Source organism: Rhinoderma darwinii, unplaced genomic scaffold, assembly GCF_050947455.1.
Source record: "Rhinoderma darwinii isolate aRhiDar2 unplaced genomic scaffold, aRhiDar2.hap1 Scaffold_2449, whole genome shotgun sequence".
Classification (NCBI taxonomy): domain Eukaryota; kingdom Metazoa; phylum Chordata; class Amphibia; order Anura; family Rhinodermatidae; genus Rhinoderma; species Rhinoderma darwinii.
Window position 1 is genome coordinate 15,969 of NW_027462748.1, and position 13,478 is coordinate 29,446.

At 42.1% G+C, this 13,478-nt stretch overlaps 62 pseudogenes; all 62 read left to right on the forward strand.

Moving 5' to 3' along the window:
* Positions 1–11: 11 nt before the first annotated feature.
* Positions 12–130, forward strand: LOC142702736 (5S ribosomal RNA; annotated as a pseudogene).
* Positions 131–197: 67 nt separating this feature from the next.
* On the forward strand, positions 198–316 carry LOC142702865 (5S ribosomal RNA; annotated as a pseudogene).
* A 67-nt stretch (positions 317–383) lies between these two features.
* On the forward strand, positions 384–502 carry LOC142702764 (5S ribosomal RNA; annotated as a pseudogene).
* Positions 503–755: 253 nt separating this feature from the next.
* On the forward strand, positions 756–874 carry LOC142702778 (5S ribosomal RNA; annotated as a pseudogene).
* A 67-nt stretch (positions 875–941) lies between these two features.
* LOC142702867 (5S ribosomal RNA) lies at positions 942–1,060 on the forward strand (annotated as a pseudogene).
* A 67-nt stretch (positions 1,061–1,127) lies between these two features.
* On the forward strand, positions 1,128–1,246 carry LOC142702868 (5S ribosomal RNA; annotated as a pseudogene).
* A 67-nt stretch (positions 1,247–1,313) lies between these two features.
* LOC142702775 (5S ribosomal RNA) lies at positions 1,314–1,432 on the forward strand (annotated as a pseudogene).
* A 67-nt stretch (positions 1,433–1,499) lies between these two features.
* Positions 1,500–1,618, forward strand: LOC142702742 (5S ribosomal RNA; annotated as a pseudogene).
* Positions 1,619–1,685: 67 nt separating this feature from the next.
* LOC142702762 (5S ribosomal RNA) lies at positions 1,686–1,804 on the forward strand (annotated as a pseudogene).
* A 67-nt stretch (positions 1,805–1,871) lies between these two features.
* Positions 1,872–1,990, forward strand: LOC142702869 (5S ribosomal RNA; annotated as a pseudogene).
* Positions 1,991–2,057: 67 nt separating this feature from the next.
* On the forward strand, positions 2,058–2,176 carry LOC142702870 (5S ribosomal RNA; annotated as a pseudogene).
* Positions 2,177–2,243: 67 nt separating this feature from the next.
* Positions 2,244–2,362, forward strand: LOC142702792 (5S ribosomal RNA; annotated as a pseudogene).
* Positions 2,363–2,429: 67 nt separating this feature from the next.
* LOC142702754 (5S ribosomal RNA) lies at positions 2,430–2,548 on the forward strand (annotated as a pseudogene).
* Positions 2,549–2,615: 67 nt separating this feature from the next.
* LOC142702811 (5S ribosomal RNA) lies at positions 2,616–2,734 on the forward strand (annotated as a pseudogene).
* A 67-nt stretch (positions 2,735–2,801) lies between these two features.
* Positions 2,802–2,920, forward strand: LOC142702759 (5S ribosomal RNA; annotated as a pseudogene).
* Positions 2,921–2,987: 67 nt separating this feature from the next.
* Positions 2,988–3,106, forward strand: LOC142702779 (5S ribosomal RNA; annotated as a pseudogene).
* Positions 3,107–3,173: 67 nt separating this feature from the next.
* Positions 3,174–3,292, forward strand: LOC142702743 (5S ribosomal RNA; annotated as a pseudogene).
* A 67-nt stretch (positions 3,293–3,359) lies between these two features.
* Positions 3,360–3,478, forward strand: LOC142702799 (5S ribosomal RNA; annotated as a pseudogene).
* Positions 3,479–3,731: 253 nt separating this feature from the next.
* LOC142702780 (5S ribosomal RNA) lies at positions 3,732–3,850 on the forward strand (annotated as a pseudogene).
* A 67-nt stretch (positions 3,851–3,917) lies between these two features.
* Positions 3,918–4,036, forward strand: LOC142702871 (5S ribosomal RNA; annotated as a pseudogene).
* Positions 4,037–4,103: 67 nt separating this feature from the next.
* Positions 4,104–4,222, forward strand: LOC142702728 (5S ribosomal RNA; annotated as a pseudogene).
* A 67-nt stretch (positions 4,223–4,289) lies between these two features.
* On the forward strand, positions 4,290–4,408 carry LOC142702832 (5S ribosomal RNA; annotated as a pseudogene).
* Positions 4,409–4,475: 67 nt separating this feature from the next.
* On the forward strand, positions 4,476–4,594 carry LOC142702819 (5S ribosomal RNA; annotated as a pseudogene).
* Positions 4,595–4,661: 67 nt separating this feature from the next.
* LOC142702842 (5S ribosomal RNA) lies at positions 4,662–4,780 on the forward strand (annotated as a pseudogene).
* Positions 4,781–4,847: 67 nt separating this feature from the next.
* On the forward strand, positions 4,848–4,966 carry LOC142702810 (5S ribosomal RNA; annotated as a pseudogene).
* A 253-nt stretch (positions 4,967–5,219) lies between these two features.
* LOC142702833 (5S ribosomal RNA) lies at positions 5,220–5,338 on the forward strand (annotated as a pseudogene).
* Positions 5,339–5,405: 67 nt separating this feature from the next.
* On the forward strand, positions 5,406–5,524 carry LOC142702750 (5S ribosomal RNA; annotated as a pseudogene).
* Positions 5,525–5,591: 67 nt separating this feature from the next.
* LOC142702731 (5S ribosomal RNA) lies at positions 5,592–5,710 on the forward strand (annotated as a pseudogene).
* Positions 5,711–5,963: 253 nt separating this feature from the next.
* LOC142702815 (5S ribosomal RNA) lies at positions 5,964–6,082 on the forward strand (annotated as a pseudogene).
* Positions 6,083–6,149: 67 nt separating this feature from the next.
* LOC142702797 (5S ribosomal RNA) lies at positions 6,150–6,268 on the forward strand (annotated as a pseudogene).
* A 67-nt stretch (positions 6,269–6,335) lies between these two features.
* LOC142702732 (5S ribosomal RNA) lies at positions 6,336–6,454 on the forward strand (annotated as a pseudogene).
* Positions 6,455–6,521: 67 nt separating this feature from the next.
* LOC142702768 (5S ribosomal RNA) lies at positions 6,522–6,640 on the forward strand (annotated as a pseudogene).
* Positions 6,641–6,892: 252 nt separating this feature from the next.
* On the forward strand, positions 6,893–7,011 carry LOC142702771 (5S ribosomal RNA; annotated as a pseudogene).
* Positions 7,012–7,078: 67 nt separating this feature from the next.
* LOC142702854 (5S ribosomal RNA) lies at positions 7,079–7,197 on the forward strand (annotated as a pseudogene).
* Positions 7,198–7,264: 67 nt separating this feature from the next.
* LOC142702824 (5S ribosomal RNA) lies at positions 7,265–7,383 on the forward strand (annotated as a pseudogene).
* Positions 7,384–7,450: 67 nt separating this feature from the next.
* On the forward strand, positions 7,451–7,569 carry LOC142702744 (5S ribosomal RNA; annotated as a pseudogene).
* A 67-nt stretch (positions 7,570–7,636) lies between these two features.
* Positions 7,637–7,755, forward strand: LOC142702730 (5S ribosomal RNA; annotated as a pseudogene).
* Positions 7,756–7,822: 67 nt separating this feature from the next.
* LOC142702758 (5S ribosomal RNA) lies at positions 7,823–7,941 on the forward strand (annotated as a pseudogene).
* Positions 7,942–8,008: 67 nt separating this feature from the next.
* LOC142702783 (5S ribosomal RNA) lies at positions 8,009–8,127 on the forward strand (annotated as a pseudogene).
* A 439-nt stretch (positions 8,128–8,566) lies between these two features.
* Positions 8,567–8,685, forward strand: LOC142702727 (5S ribosomal RNA; annotated as a pseudogene).
* Positions 8,686–8,751: 66 nt separating this feature from the next.
* LOC142702846 (5S ribosomal RNA) lies at positions 8,752–8,870 on the forward strand (annotated as a pseudogene).
* Positions 8,871–8,937: 67 nt separating this feature from the next.
* Positions 8,938–9,056, forward strand: LOC142702734 (5S ribosomal RNA; annotated as a pseudogene).
* A 253-nt stretch (positions 9,057–9,309) lies between these two features.
* Positions 9,310–9,428, forward strand: LOC142702830 (5S ribosomal RNA; annotated as a pseudogene).
* A 67-nt stretch (positions 9,429–9,495) lies between these two features.
* LOC142702790 (5S ribosomal RNA) lies at positions 9,496–9,614 on the forward strand (annotated as a pseudogene).
* Positions 9,615–9,681: 67 nt separating this feature from the next.
* Positions 9,682–9,800, forward strand: LOC142702813 (5S ribosomal RNA; annotated as a pseudogene).
* Positions 9,801–9,867: 67 nt separating this feature from the next.
* LOC142702755 (5S ribosomal RNA) lies at positions 9,868–9,986 on the forward strand (annotated as a pseudogene).
* A 67-nt stretch (positions 9,987–10,053) lies between these two features.
* LOC142702791 (5S ribosomal RNA) lies at positions 10,054–10,172 on the forward strand (annotated as a pseudogene).
* Positions 10,173–10,239: 67 nt separating this feature from the next.
* On the forward strand, positions 10,240–10,358 carry LOC142702749 (5S ribosomal RNA; annotated as a pseudogene).
* A 253-nt stretch (positions 10,359–10,611) lies between these two features.
* On the forward strand, positions 10,612–10,730 carry LOC142702844 (5S ribosomal RNA; annotated as a pseudogene).
* Positions 10,731–10,797: 67 nt separating this feature from the next.
* LOC142702834 (5S ribosomal RNA) lies at positions 10,798–10,916 on the forward strand (annotated as a pseudogene).
* Positions 10,917–10,983: 67 nt separating this feature from the next.
* LOC142702765 (5S ribosomal RNA) lies at positions 10,984–11,102 on the forward strand (annotated as a pseudogene).
* A 67-nt stretch (positions 11,103–11,169) lies between these two features.
* On the forward strand, positions 11,170–11,288 carry LOC142702835 (5S ribosomal RNA; annotated as a pseudogene).
* A 67-nt stretch (positions 11,289–11,355) lies between these two features.
* On the forward strand, positions 11,356–11,474 carry LOC142702794 (5S ribosomal RNA; annotated as a pseudogene).
* Positions 11,475–11,541: 67 nt separating this feature from the next.
* On the forward strand, positions 11,542–11,660 carry LOC142702766 (5S ribosomal RNA; annotated as a pseudogene).
* A 253-nt stretch (positions 11,661–11,913) lies between these two features.
* On the forward strand, positions 11,914–12,032 carry LOC142702748 (5S ribosomal RNA; annotated as a pseudogene).
* Positions 12,033–12,099: 67 nt separating this feature from the next.
* On the forward strand, positions 12,100–12,218 carry LOC142702735 (5S ribosomal RNA; annotated as a pseudogene).
* A 67-nt stretch (positions 12,219–12,285) lies between these two features.
* Positions 12,286–12,404, forward strand: LOC142702760 (5S ribosomal RNA; annotated as a pseudogene).
* A 67-nt stretch (positions 12,405–12,471) lies between these two features.
* On the forward strand, positions 12,472–12,590 carry LOC142702836 (5S ribosomal RNA; annotated as a pseudogene).
* A 67-nt stretch (positions 12,591–12,657) lies between these two features.
* Positions 12,658–12,776, forward strand: LOC142702809 (5S ribosomal RNA; annotated as a pseudogene).
* Positions 12,777–12,843: 67 nt separating this feature from the next.
* LOC142702757 (5S ribosomal RNA) lies at positions 12,844–12,962 on the forward strand (annotated as a pseudogene).
* Positions 12,963–13,029: 67 nt separating this feature from the next.
* LOC142702789 (5S ribosomal RNA) lies at positions 13,030–13,148 on the forward strand (annotated as a pseudogene).
* Positions 13,149–13,215: 67 nt separating this feature from the next.
* LOC142702825 (5S ribosomal RNA) lies at positions 13,216–13,334 on the forward strand (annotated as a pseudogene).
* Positions 13,335–13,478: the final 144 nt, after the last annotated feature.

The following is a 13,478-nucleotide window of genomic DNA, read 5'->3' on the forward strand; positions in this document are numbered from 1 at the left end:
AAGCATTTAATGTCAATGGCCATTCTAAGCTGAATGTGCCTGCTCTCGTCAGATCGCAGAAGTTACACAGCTTAAGGCCTCGCTAGTACCAGTGTGGGAGACTGTCTGGGAATCCGTGGCGCGGTTGACTTTTTATTACGTCGTTTAGATTTTGTTTCACGATCGATTAAAAAGGACTATGGATTAAAGCATTTAATGTCAATGGCCATTCTAAGCTGAATGTCCCTGCTCTCGTCAGATCGCAGAAGTTACACAGCTTAAGGCCTCGCTAGTACCAGTGTGGGAGACTGTCTGGGAATCCGTGGTGCGGTTGACTTTTTATTATGTCGTTTAGATTTTGTTTCACAATCGATTAAAAAGGACTATGGATTAAAGCATTTAATGTCAATGGCCATTCTAAGCTGAATGTCCCTGCTCTTGTCAGATCGCAGAAGTTACACAGCTTAAGGCCTCGCTAGTACCAGTGTGGGAGACTGTCTGGGAATCCGTGGTGCGGTTGACTTTTTATTACGTCGTTTAGATTTTGTTTCACAATCGATTAAAAAGGACTATGGATTAAAGCATTTAATGTCAATGGCCATTCTAAGCTGAATGTGCCTTCTCTCGTCAGATCGCAGAAGTTACCCAGTTTAAGGCCTCGCTAGTACCAGTGTGGGAGACTGTCTGGGAATCCGTGGTGCGGTTGCCTTTTTATTATGTCGTTTAGATTTTGTTTCACAATCGATTAAAAAGGACTATGGATTAAAGCATTTAATGTCAATGGCCATTCTAAGCTGAATGTGCCTTCTCTCGTCAGATCGCAGAAGTTACACAGCTTAAGGCCTCGCTAGTACCAGTGTGGGAGACTGTCTGGGAATCCGTGGTGCGGTTGACTTTTTATTATGTCGTTTAGATTTTGTTTCACAATCGATTAAAAAGGACTATGGATTAAAGCATTTAATGTCAATGGCCATTCTAAGCTGAATGTCCCTGCTCTCGTCAGATCGCAGAAGTTACACAGCTTAAGGCCTCGCTAGTACCAGTGTGGGAGACTGTCTGGGAATCCGTGGTGCGGTTGACTTTTTATTATGTCGTTTAGATTTTGTTTCACAATCGATTAAAAAGGACTATGGATTAAAGCATTTAATGTCAATGGCCATTCTAAGCTGAATGTCCCTGCTCTCGTCAGATCGCAGAAGTTACACAGCTTAAGGCCTCGCTAGTACCAGTGTGGGAGACTGTCTGGGAATCCGTGGTGCGGTTGACTTTTTATTACGTCGTTTAGATTTTGTTTCACAATCGATTAAAAAGGACTATGGATTAAAGCATTTAAGGTCAATGGCCATTCTAAGCTGAATGTGCCTTCTCTCGTCAGATCGCAGAAGTTACACAGCTTAAGGCCTCGCTAGTACCAGTGTGGGAGACTGTCTGGGAATCCGTGGTGCGGTTGACTTTTTATTATGTCGTTTAGATTTTGTTTCACAATCGATTAAAAAGGACTATGGATTAAAGCATTTGATGTCAATGGCCATTCTAAGCTGAATGTGCCTGCTCTCGTCAGATCGCAGAAGTTACACAGCTTAAGGCCTCGCTAGTACCAGTGTGGGAGACAGTCTGGGAATCCGTGGTGCTGTTGAATTTTTATTATGTCGTTTAGATTTTGTTTCACAATCGAATAAAAAGGACTATGGATTAAAGCATTTAATGTCAATGGCCATTCTAAGCTGAATGTCCCTGCTCTCTTCAGATCGCAGAAGTTACACAGCTTAAGGCCTCGCTAGTACCAGTGTGGGAAACTGTCTGGGAATCCGTGGTGCGGTTGACTTTTTATTATGTCGTTTAGATTTTGTTTCAAAATCGATTAAAAAGGACTATGGATTATAGCATTTAATGTCAATGGCCATTCTAAGCTGAATGTCCCTGCTCTCGTCAGATCGCAGAAGTTACACAGCTTAAGGCCTCGCTAGTACCAGTGTGGGAGACTGTCTGGGAATCCGTGGTGCGGTTGACTTTTTATTATGTCGTTTAGATTTTGTTTCACAATCGATTAAATAGGACTATGGATTAAAGCATTTAACGTCAATGGCCATTCTAAGCTGAATGTCCCTGCTCTCGTCAGATCGCAGAAGTTACACAGCTTAAGGCCTCGCTAGTACCAGTGTGGGAGACTGTCTGGGAATCCGTGGTGCGGTTGACTTTTTATTATGTCGTTTAGATTTTGTTTCACAATCGATTAAAAAGGACTATGGATTAAAGCACTTAATGTCAATGGCCATTCTAAGCTGAATGTGCCTGCTCTCGTTAGATCGCAGAAGTTACACAGCTTAACGCCTCACTAGTACCAGTGTGGGAGACTGTCTGGGAATCCGTGGTGCGGTTGACTTTTTATTATGTCGTTTAGATTTTTTTTCACAATAGATTAAATAGGACTGTGGATTAAAGCATTTAACGTCAATGGCCATTCTAAGCTGAATGTGCCTGCTCTCGTCCGAACGCAGAAGTTACACAGCTTAAGGCCTCGCTAGTTCCAGTGTGGGAGACTGTCTGGGAATCTGTGGTGCGGTTGACTTTTTATTATGTCGTTTAGATTTTGTTTCACAATCGATTAAAAAGGACTATGGATTAAAGCATTTAATGTCAATGGCCATTCTAAGCTGAATGTGCCTGCTCTCATTAGATCGCAGAAGTTACACAGCTTAACGCCTCGCTAGTATCAGTGTGGGAGACTGTCTGGGAATCCGTGGTGCGGTTGACTTTTTATTATGTCGTTTAGATTTTGTTTCACAATCGATTAAAAAGGACTATGGATTAAAGCATTTAATGTCAATGGCCATTCTAAGCTGAATGTGCCTGCTCTCGTCAGATCGCAGAAGTTACACAGCTTAAGGCCTCGCTAGTACCAGTGTGGGAGACTGTCTGGGAATCCGTGGTGCGGTTGACTTTTTATTACGTCGTTTAGATTTTGTTTCACGATCGATTAAAAAGGACTATGGATTAAAGCATTTAATGTCAATGGCCATTCTAAGCTGAATGTGCCTTCTCTCGTCAGATCGCAGAAGTTACACAGCTTAAGGCCTCGCTAGTACCAGTGTGGGAGACTGTCTGGGAATCCGTGGTGCGGTTGACTTTTTATTATGTCGTTTAGATTTTGTTTCACAATCGATTAAAAAGGACTATGGATTAAAGCATTTAATGTCAATGGCCATTCTAAGCTGAATGTCCCTGCTCTCGTCAGATCGCAGAAGTTACACAGCTTAAGGCCTTGCTAGTACCAGTGTGGGAGACTGTCTGGGAATCCGTGGTGCGGTTGACTTTTTATTATGTCGTATAGATTTTGTTTCACAATCGATTAAAAAGGACTATGGATTAAAGCATTTAATGTCAATGGCCATTCTAAGCTGAATGTCCCTGCTCTTGTCAGATTGCAGAAGTTACACAGCTTAAGGCCTCGCTAGTACCAGTGTGGGAGACTGTCTGGGAATCCGTGGTGCGGTTGACTTTTTATTACGTCGTTTAGATTTTGTTTCACAATCGATTAAAAAGGACTATGGATTAAAGCATTTAATGTCAATGGCCATTCTAAGCTGAATGTGCCTTCTCTCGTCAGATCGCAGAAGTTACCCAGTTTAAGGCCTCGCTAGTACCAGTGTGGGAGACTGTCTGGGAATCCGTGGTGCGGTTGCCTTTTTATTATGTCGTTTAGATTTTGTTTCACAATCGATTAAAAAGGACTATGGATTAAAGCATTTAATGTCAATGGCCATTCTAAGCTGAATGTGCCTTCTCTCGTCAGATCGCAGAAGTTACACAGCTTAAGGCCTCGCTAGTACCAGTGTGGGAGACTGTCTGGGAATCCGTGGTGCGGTTGACTTTTTATTATGTCGTTTAGATTTTGTTTCACAATCGATTAAAAAGGACTATGGATTAAAGCATTTAATGTCAATGGCCATTCTAAGCTGAATGTCCCTGCTCTCGTCAGATCGCAGAAGTTACACAGCTTAAGGCCTCGCTAGTACCAGTGTGGGAGACTGTCTGGGAATCCGTGGTGCGGTTGACTTTTTATTATGTCGTTTAGATTTTGTTTCACAATCGATTAAAAAGGACTATGGATTAAAGCATTTAATGTCAATGGCCATTCTAAGCTGAATGTCCCTGCTCTCGTCAGATCGCAGAAGTTACACAGCTTAAGGCCTCGCTAGTACCAGTGTGGGAGACTGTCTGGGAATCCGTGGTGCGGTTGACTTTTTATTACGTCGTTTAGATTTTGTTTCACAATCGATTAAAAAGGACTATGGATTAAAGCATTTAATGTCAATGGCCATTCTAAGCTGAATGTGCCTGCTCTCGTCAGATCGCAGAAGTTACACAGCTTAAGGCCTCGCTAGTACCAGTGTGGGAGACTGTCTGGGAATCCGTGGTGCGGTTGACTTTTTATTATGTCGTTTAGATTTTGTTTCACAATAGATTAAATAGGACTATGGATTAAAGCATTTAACGTCAATGGCCATTCTAAGCTGAATGTGCCTGCTCTCGTCAGAACGCAGAAGTTACACAGCTTAAGGCCTCGCTAGTACCAGTGTGGGAGACTGTCTCGGAATCCGTTGTGCGGTTGAATTTTTATTATGTCGTTTAGATTTTGTTTCACAATGGATTAAAAAGAACTATGGATTAAAGCATTTAATGTCAATGGCCATTCTAAGCTGAATGTCCCTGCTCTCGTCAGATCGCAGAAGTTACACAGCTTAAGGCCTCGCTAGTACCAGTGTGGGAGACTGTCTGGGAATCCGTGGTGCTATTGACTTTTTATTATGTCGTTTAGATTTTGTTTCACAATCGATTAAAAAGGACTATGGATTAAAGCATTTAAAGTCAATGGCCATTCTAAGCTGAATGTGCCTGCTCTCGTCAGATCGCAGAAGTTACACAGCTTAATGCCTCTCTAGTACCAGTTTGGGAGACTGTCTGGGAATCCGTGGTGCGGTTGACTTTTTATTATGTCGTTTAGATTTTGTTTCACAATCGATTAAAAAGGACTATGGATTAAAGCATTTAAAGTCAATGGCCATTCTAAGCTGAATGTGCCTGCTCTCGTTAGAGCGCAAAAGTTACACAGCTTAACGCCTCGCTAGTACCAGTGTGGGAGACTGTCTGGGAATCCGTGGTGCGGTTGACTTTTTATTATGTCGTTTAGATTTTGTTTCACAATAGATTAAATAGGACTATGGATTAAAGCATTTAATGTCAATGGCCATTCTAAGCTGAATGTGCCTGCTCTCGTCAGATCGCAGAAGTTACACAGCTTAAGGCCTCGCTAGTACCAGTGTGGGAGACTGTCTGGGAATCCGTGGTGCGGTTGACTTTTTATTATGTCGTTTAGATTTTGTTTCACAATCGATTAAAAAGGACTATGGATTAAAGCATTTAATGTCAATGGCCATTCTAAGCTGAATGTGCCTGCTCTCGTCAGATCGCAGAAGTTACAAAGCTTAAGGCCTCGCTAGTACCAGTGTGGGAGACTGTCTGGGAATCCGTGGTGCGGTTGACTTTTTATTATGTCGTTTAGATTTTGTTTCACAATAGATTAAATAGGACTATGGATTAAAACATTTAACGTTAATGGCCATTCTAAGCTGAATGTGCCTGCTCTCGTCAGATCGCAGAAGTTACACAGCTTAAGGCCTCGCTAGTACCAGTGTGGGAGACTGTCTGGGAATCCGTGGTGCGGTTGACTTTTTATTATGTCATTTAGATTTTGTTTCACAATCGATTAAAAAGGACTATGGATTAAAGCTTTTAATGTCAATGGCCATTCCAAGCCGAATGTGCCTACTCTCGTTAGATCGCAGAAGTTACACAGCTTAACGCCTCGCTAGTACCAGTGTGGGAGACTGTCTGGGAATCCGTGGTGCGGTTGACTTTTTATTATGTCGTTTAGATTTTGTTTCACAATAGATTAAAAAGGACTATGGATTAACGCATTTAATGTCAATGGCCATTCTAAGCTGAATGTGCCTGCTCTCGTCGAATCGCAGAAGTTACACAGCTTAAGGCCTCGCTAGTACCAGTGTGGGAGACTGTCTGGGAATCCGTGGTGCGGTGGACTTTTTATTATGTCGTTTAGATTATGTTTCACAATAGATTAAATAGGACTATGGATTAAAGCATTTAACGTCAATAGCCATTCTAAGCTGAATGTGCCTGCTCTCGTCAGAACGCAGTGGTTACACAGCTTAAGGCCTCGCTAGTACCAGTGTGGGAGACTGTCTGGGAATCCGTGGTGCGGTTGAATTTTTATTATGTCGTTTAGATTTTGTTTCACAATCGATTAAAAAGGACTATGGATTAAAGCATTTAATGTCAATGGCCATTCTAAGCTGAATGTGCCTGCTCTCATCAGATCGCTGAAGTTACACAGCTTAAGGCCTCGCTAGTACCAGTGTGGGAGACTGTCTGGGAATCCGTGGTGCGGTTGACTTTTTATTATGTCGTTTAGATTTTGTTTCACAATAGATTAAATAGGACTATGGATTAAAACATTTAATGTTAATGGCCATTCTAAGCTGAATGTGCCTGCTCTTGTCAGATCGCAGAAGTTACACAGCTTAAGGCCTCGCTAGTACCAGTGTGGGAGACTGTCTGGGAATCCGTGGTGCGGTTGACTTTTTATTATGTCGTTTAGATTTTGTTTCACAATCGATTAAAAAGGACTATGGATTAAAACATTTAATGTCAATGGCCATTCTAAGCTGAATGTGCCTGCTCTCGTCAGATCGCAGAAGTTACACAGCTTAATCCTCGCTAGTACCAGTTTGGGAGTCTGTCTGGGAATCAGTGGTGCGGTTGCCTTTTTATTATGTCGTTTAGATTTTGTTTCACAATCGATTAAAAAGGACTATGGATTAAAGCATTTCATGTCAATGGCCATTCTAAGCTGAATGTGCCTGCTCTCGTCAGATCGCAGAAGTTACACAGCTTAAGGCCTCGCTAGTACCAGTGTGGGAGACTGTCTGGGAATCCGTGGTGCGGTTGACTTTTTATTATGTCGTTTAGATTTTGTTTCACAATAGATTAAATAGGACTATGGATTAAAGCATTTAACGTCAATGGCCATTCTAAGCTGAATGTGCCTGCTCTCGTCAGAACGCAGAAGTTACACAGCTTAAGGCCTCGCTAGTACCAGTGTGGGAGACTGTCTGGGAATCCGTGGTGCGGTTGACTTTTTATTATGTCGTTTAGATTTTGTTTCACAATCGATTAAAAAGGACTATGGATTAAAGCAATTAATGTCAATGGCCATTCTAAACTGAATGTCCCTGCTCTCGTCAGATCGCAGAAGTTACACAGCTTAAGGCCTCGCTAGTACCAGTGTGCGAGACTGTCTGGGAATCCGTGGTGCGGTTGACTTATTATTATGTTGTTTAGATTTTGTTTCACAATAGATTAAATAGGACTATGGATTAAGGCTTTTAATGTCAATGGCCATTCTAAGCTGAATGTGCCTGCTCTCGTCAGATCGCAGAAGTTACACAGCTTAAGGCCTCGCTAGTACCAGTGTGGGAGACTGTCTGGGAATCCGTGGTGCGGTTGAATTTTTATTATGTCGTTTAGATTTTGTTTCACAATCGATTAAAAAGGACTATGGATTAAAGCATTGAATGTCAATGGCCATTCTAAGCTGAATGCGCCTGCTCTCGTCAGATCGCAGAAGTTACACAGCTTAAGGCCTCGCTAGTACCAGTGTGGGAGACTGTCTGGGAATCCGTGGTGCGGTTGAATTTTTATTATGTCGTTTAGATTTTGTTTCACAATCGATTAAAAAGGACTATGGATTAAAGCATTTAATGTCAATGGCCATTCTAAACTGAATGTCCCTGCTCTCGTCAGATCGCAGAAGTTACACAGCTTAAGGCCTCGCTAGTACCAGTGTGGGAGACTGTCTGGGAATCCGTGGTGCGGTTGACTTTTTATTATGTTGTTTAGATTTTGTTTCACAATAGATTAAATAGGACTATGGATTAAGGCTTTTAATGTCAATGGCCATTCTAAGCTGAATGTGCCTGCTCTCGTCAGATCGCAGAAGTTACACAGCTTAAGGCCTCGCTAGTACCAGTGTGGGAGACTGTCTGGGAATCCGTGGTGCGGTTGACTTTTTATTATGTCGTTTAGATTTTGTTTCACAATCGATTAAAAAGGACTATGGATTAGAGCATTTAATGTTAATGGCCATTCTAAACTGAATGTGCCTGCTCTCGTTAGATCGCAGAACTTACACAGCTTAACGCCTCCCTAGTACCAGTGTGGGAGACTGTCTGGGAATCCGTGGTGCGGTTGACTTTTTATTATGTCGTTTAGATTTTGTTTCACAATAGATTAAATAGGACTATGGATTAAATCATTTAACGTCAATGGCCATTCTAAGCTGAATGTGCCTGCTCTCGTCAGATCGCAGAAGTTACCCAGCTTAAGGCCTCGCTAGTACCAGTGTGGGAGACTGTCTCGGAATCCGTTGTGCGGTTGAATTTTTATTATGTCGTTTAGATTTTGTTTCACAATAGATTAAAAAGGACTATGGATTAAAGCATTGAATGTCAATGGCCATTCTAAGCTGAATGTCCCTGCTCTCGTCAGATCGCAGAAGTTACACAGCTTAAGGCCTCGCTAGTACCAGTGTGGGAGACTGTCTGGGAATCCGTGGTGCTGTTGACTTTTATTATGTCGCTTAGATTTTGTTTCACAATCGATTAAAAAGGACTATGGATTAAAGCATTTAATGTCAATGGCCATTCTAAGCTGAATGTGCCTGCTCTCGTTAGATCGCAGAAGTTACACAGCTTAAGGCCTCGCTAGTACCAGTGTGGGAGACTGTCTGGGAATCCGTGGTGCGGTTGACTTTTTATTATGTCGTTTAGATTTTGTTTCACAATCGATTAAAAAGGACTATGGATTAAAGCATTTAACGTCAATGGCCATTCTAAGCTGAATGTGCCTGCTCTCGTCCGAACGCAGAAGTTACACAGCTTAAGGCCTCGCTAGTACCAGTGTGGGAGACTGTCTGGGAATCTGTGGTGCGGTTGACTTTTTATTATGTCGTTTAGATTTTGTTTCACAATAGATTAAATAGGACTATGGATTAAATCATTTAACGTCAATGGCCATTCTAAGCTGAATGTGCCTCCTCTCGTCAGATCGCAGAAATTGCCCAGCTTAAGGCCTCGCTAGTACCAGTGTGGGAGACTGTCTCGGAATCCGTTGTGCGGTTGAATTTTTATTATGTCGTTTAGATTTTGTTTCACAATCGATTAAAAAGGACTATGGATTAAAGCATTTAATGTCAATGGCCATTCTAAGCTGAATGTCCCTGCTCTCGTCAGATCGCAGAAGTTACACAGCTTAAGGCCTCGCTAGTACCAGTGTGGGAGACTGTCTGGGAATCCGTGGTGCTGTTGACTTTTTATTATGTCGTTTAGATTTTGTTTCACAATCGATTAAAAAGGACTATGGATTAAAGCATTTAATGTCAATTGCCATTCTAAGCTGAATGTGCCAGCTCTCGTCAGATCGCAGAAGTTACACAGCTTAAGGCCTCGCTAGTACCAGTGTGGGAGGCTGTCTGGGAATCCGTGGTGCGGTTGATTTTTTATTATGTCGTTTAGATTTTGTTTCACAATCGATTAAAAAGGACTATGGATTAAAGCATTTAACGTCAATGGCCATTCTAAGCTGAATGTGCCTGCTCTCGTCAGAACGCAGAAGTTACATAGCGTAAGTCCTCGCTAGTACCAGTGTGGGAGACTGTCTGGGAATCCGTGGTGCGGTTGACTTTTTATTATGTTGTTTAGATTTTGTTTCACAATAGATTAAATAGGACTATAGATTAAGGCTTTTAATGTCAATGGCCATTCTAAGCTGAATGTGCCTGCTCTCGTCAGATCGCAGAAGTTACACAGCTTAAGGTCTCGCTAGTACCAGTGTGGGAGACTGTCTGGGAATCCGTGGTGCGGTTGGCTTTTTATTATGTCGTTTAGATTTTGTTTCACAATCGATTAAAAAGGACTATGGATTAAAGCATTTAAAGTCAATTGCCATTCTAAGCTGAATGTGCCTGCTCTCGTTAGAGCGCAGAAGTTACACAGCTTAACGCCTCGCTAGTACCAGTGTGGGAGACTGTCTGGGAATCCGTGGTGCGGTTGACTTTTTATTATGTCGTTTAGATTTTGTTTCACAATAGATTAAATAGGACTATGGATTAAAGCATTTAACGTCAATGGCCATTCTAAGCTGAATGTGCCTGCTCTCGTCCGAACGCAGAAGTTACACAGCTTAAGGCCTCGCTAGTACCAGTGTGGGAGACTGTCTGGGAATCTGTGGTGCGGTTGAGTTTTTATTATGTCGTTTAAATTTTGTTTCACAATCGATTAAAAAGGACTATGGATTAAAGCCTTTAATGTCAATGGCTATTCTAAGCTGAATGTCCCTACTCTCGTCAGATCGCAGAAGTTACACAGCTTAAGGCCTTGCTGGTACCCGTGTGGGAGACTGTCTGGGAATGCGTGGTGCGGTTGACTTTTTATTATGTTGTTTAGATTTTGTTTCACAATAGATTAAATAGGACTATGGATTAAGGCTTTTATTGTCAATGGCCATTCTAAGCGGAATGTCCCTGCTCTCGTCAGATCGCAGAAGTTACACAGCTTAAGGCCTCGCTAGTACCAGTGTGGGAGACTATCTGGGAATCCGTGGTGCTGTTGACTTTTTATTATGTCGTTTAGATTTTGTTTCACAATCGATTAAAAAGGACTATGGATTAAAGCATTTAATGTCAATGGCCATTCTAAGCTGAATGTGCCTGCTCTCGTCAGATCGCAGAAGTTACACAGCTTAAGGCCTCGCTAGTACCAGTGTGGGAGACTGTCTGGGAATCCGTGGTGCGGTTGACTTTTTATTATGTCGTTTAGATTTTGTTTCACAATCGATTAAAAAGGACTATGGATTAAAGAACTTAACGTCAATGGCCATTCTAAGCTGAATGTGCCTGCTCTCGTCAGAACGCAGAAGTTACATAGCTTAAGTCCTCGCTAGTACCAGTGTGGGAGACTGTCTGGGAATCCGTGGTGCGGTTGACTTTTTATTATGTTGTTTAGATTTTGTTTCACAATAGATTAAATAGGACTATGGATTAAAGCTTTTAATGTCAATGGCCATTCTAAGCTGAATGTGCCTGCTCTCGTCAGATCGCAGAAGTTACACAGCTTAAGGCCTCGCTAGTACCAGTGTGGGAGACTGTCTGGGAATCCGTGGTGCGGTTGACTTTTTATTATGTCGTTTAGATTTTGTTTCACAATAGATTAAATAGGACTATGGATTAAAGCATTTAACGTCAATGGCCATTCTAAGCTTAATGTGCCAGCTCTCGTCAGAACGCAGAAGTTACACAGCTTAAGGCCTCGCTAGTACCAGTGTGGGAGACTGTCTGGGAATCCGTGGTGCGGTTGAATTTTTATTATGTCGTTTAGATTTTGTTTCACAATCGATTAAAAAGGACTATGGATTAAAGCATTTAATGTCAATGGCCATTCTAAGCTGAATGTCCCTGCTCTCGTCAGATCGCAGAAGTTACACAGCTTAAGGCCTCGCTAGTACCAGTGTGGGAGACTGTCTGGAAATCCGTGGTGCAGTTGACTTCTTATTATGTCGTTTAGATTTTGTTTCACAATCGATTAAAAAGGACTATGGATTAAAGCATTTAATGTCAATGGCCATTCTAAGCTGAATGTGCCTGCCCTCGTTAGATCGCAGAAGTTACACAGCTTAACGCCTCGCTAGTACCAGTGTGGGAGACTGTCTGGGAATCTGTGGTGCGGTTGACTTTTTATTATGTCGTTTAGATTTTGTTTCACAATAGATTAAATAGGACTATGGATTAAAGCATTTAACGTCAATGGCCATTCTAAGCTGAATGTGCGTGCTCTCGTCAGATCGCAGAAGTTACACAGCTTAAGGCCTCGCTAGTACCAGTGTGGGAGACTGTCTGGGAATCCGTGGTGCGGTTGACTTTTTATTATGTCGTTTAGATTTTGTTTCACAATAGATTAAATAGGACTATGGATTAAAGCCTTTAACGTAAATGGCCATTCTAAGCTGAATGTGCCTGCTCTCGTCAGAACGCAGAAGTTACACAGCTTAAGGCCTCGCTAGTACCAGTGTGGGAGACTGTCTGGGAATCCGTGGTGCGGTTGACTTTTTATTATGTCGTTTAGATTTTGTTTCACAATCGATTAAAAAGGACTATGGATTAAAGCATTTAATGTCAATGGCCATTCTAAGCTGAATGTGCCTGCTCTCGTCAGAACGCAGAAGTTACATAGCTTAAGGCCTCGCTAGTATCAGTGTGGGAGACTGTCTGGGAATCCGTGGTGCGGTTGACTTTTTATTATGTTGTTTAGATTTTGTTTCACAATAGATTAAATAGGACTATGGATTAAGGCTTTTAATGTCAATGGCCATTCTAAGCTGAATGTGCCTGCTCTCGTCAGATCGCAGAAGTTACACAGCTTAAGGCCTCGCTAGTACCAGTGTGGGAGACTGTCTGGGAATCCGTGGTGCGGTTGACTTTTTATTATGTCGTTTAGATTTTGTTTCACAATCGATTAAAAAGGACTATGGATTAAAGCATTTAACGTCAATTGCCATTCTAAGCTGAATGTGCCTGCCCTCGTTAGATCGCAGAAGTTACACAGCTTAACGCCTCGCTAGTACCAGTGTAGGAGACTGTCTGGGAATCCGTGGTGCGGTTGACTTTTTATTATCTCGTTTAGATTTTGTTTCACAATAGATTAAATAGGACTATGGATTAAAGCATTTAACGTCAATGGCCATTCTAAGCTGAATGTGCCTGCGCTCGTCAGATCGCAGAAGTTACACAGCTTAAGGCCTCGCTAGTACCAGTGTGGGAGACTGTCTGGGAATCCGTGGTGCGGTTGACTTTTTATTATGTCGTTTAGATTTTGTTTCACAATAGATTAAATAGGACTATGGATTAAAGCATTTAACGTCAATGGCCATTCTAAGCTGAATGTGCCTGCTCTAGTCAGAACGCAGAAGTTACACAGCTTAAGGCCTCGCTAGTACCAGTGTGGGAGACTGTCTGGGAATCCGTGGTGCGGTTGAATTTTTATTATGTCGTTTAGATTTTGTTTCACAATCGATTAAAAAGGACTATGGATTAAAGAATTTAATGTCAATGGCCATTCTAAGCTGAATGTGCCTGCTCTCGTCAGATCGCAGAAGTTACACAGCATAAGCCCTCGCTAGTACCAGTGTGGGAGTCTGTCTGGGAATCCGTGGTGCGGTTGACTTTTTATTATGTCGTTTAGATTTTGTTTCACAATCGATTAAAAAGGACTATGGATTAAAGCATTTAAAGTCAATGCTCATTCTAAGCTGAATGTGCCTGCTCTCGTTAGATCGCAGAAGTTACACAGCTTAACGCCTCGCTAGTA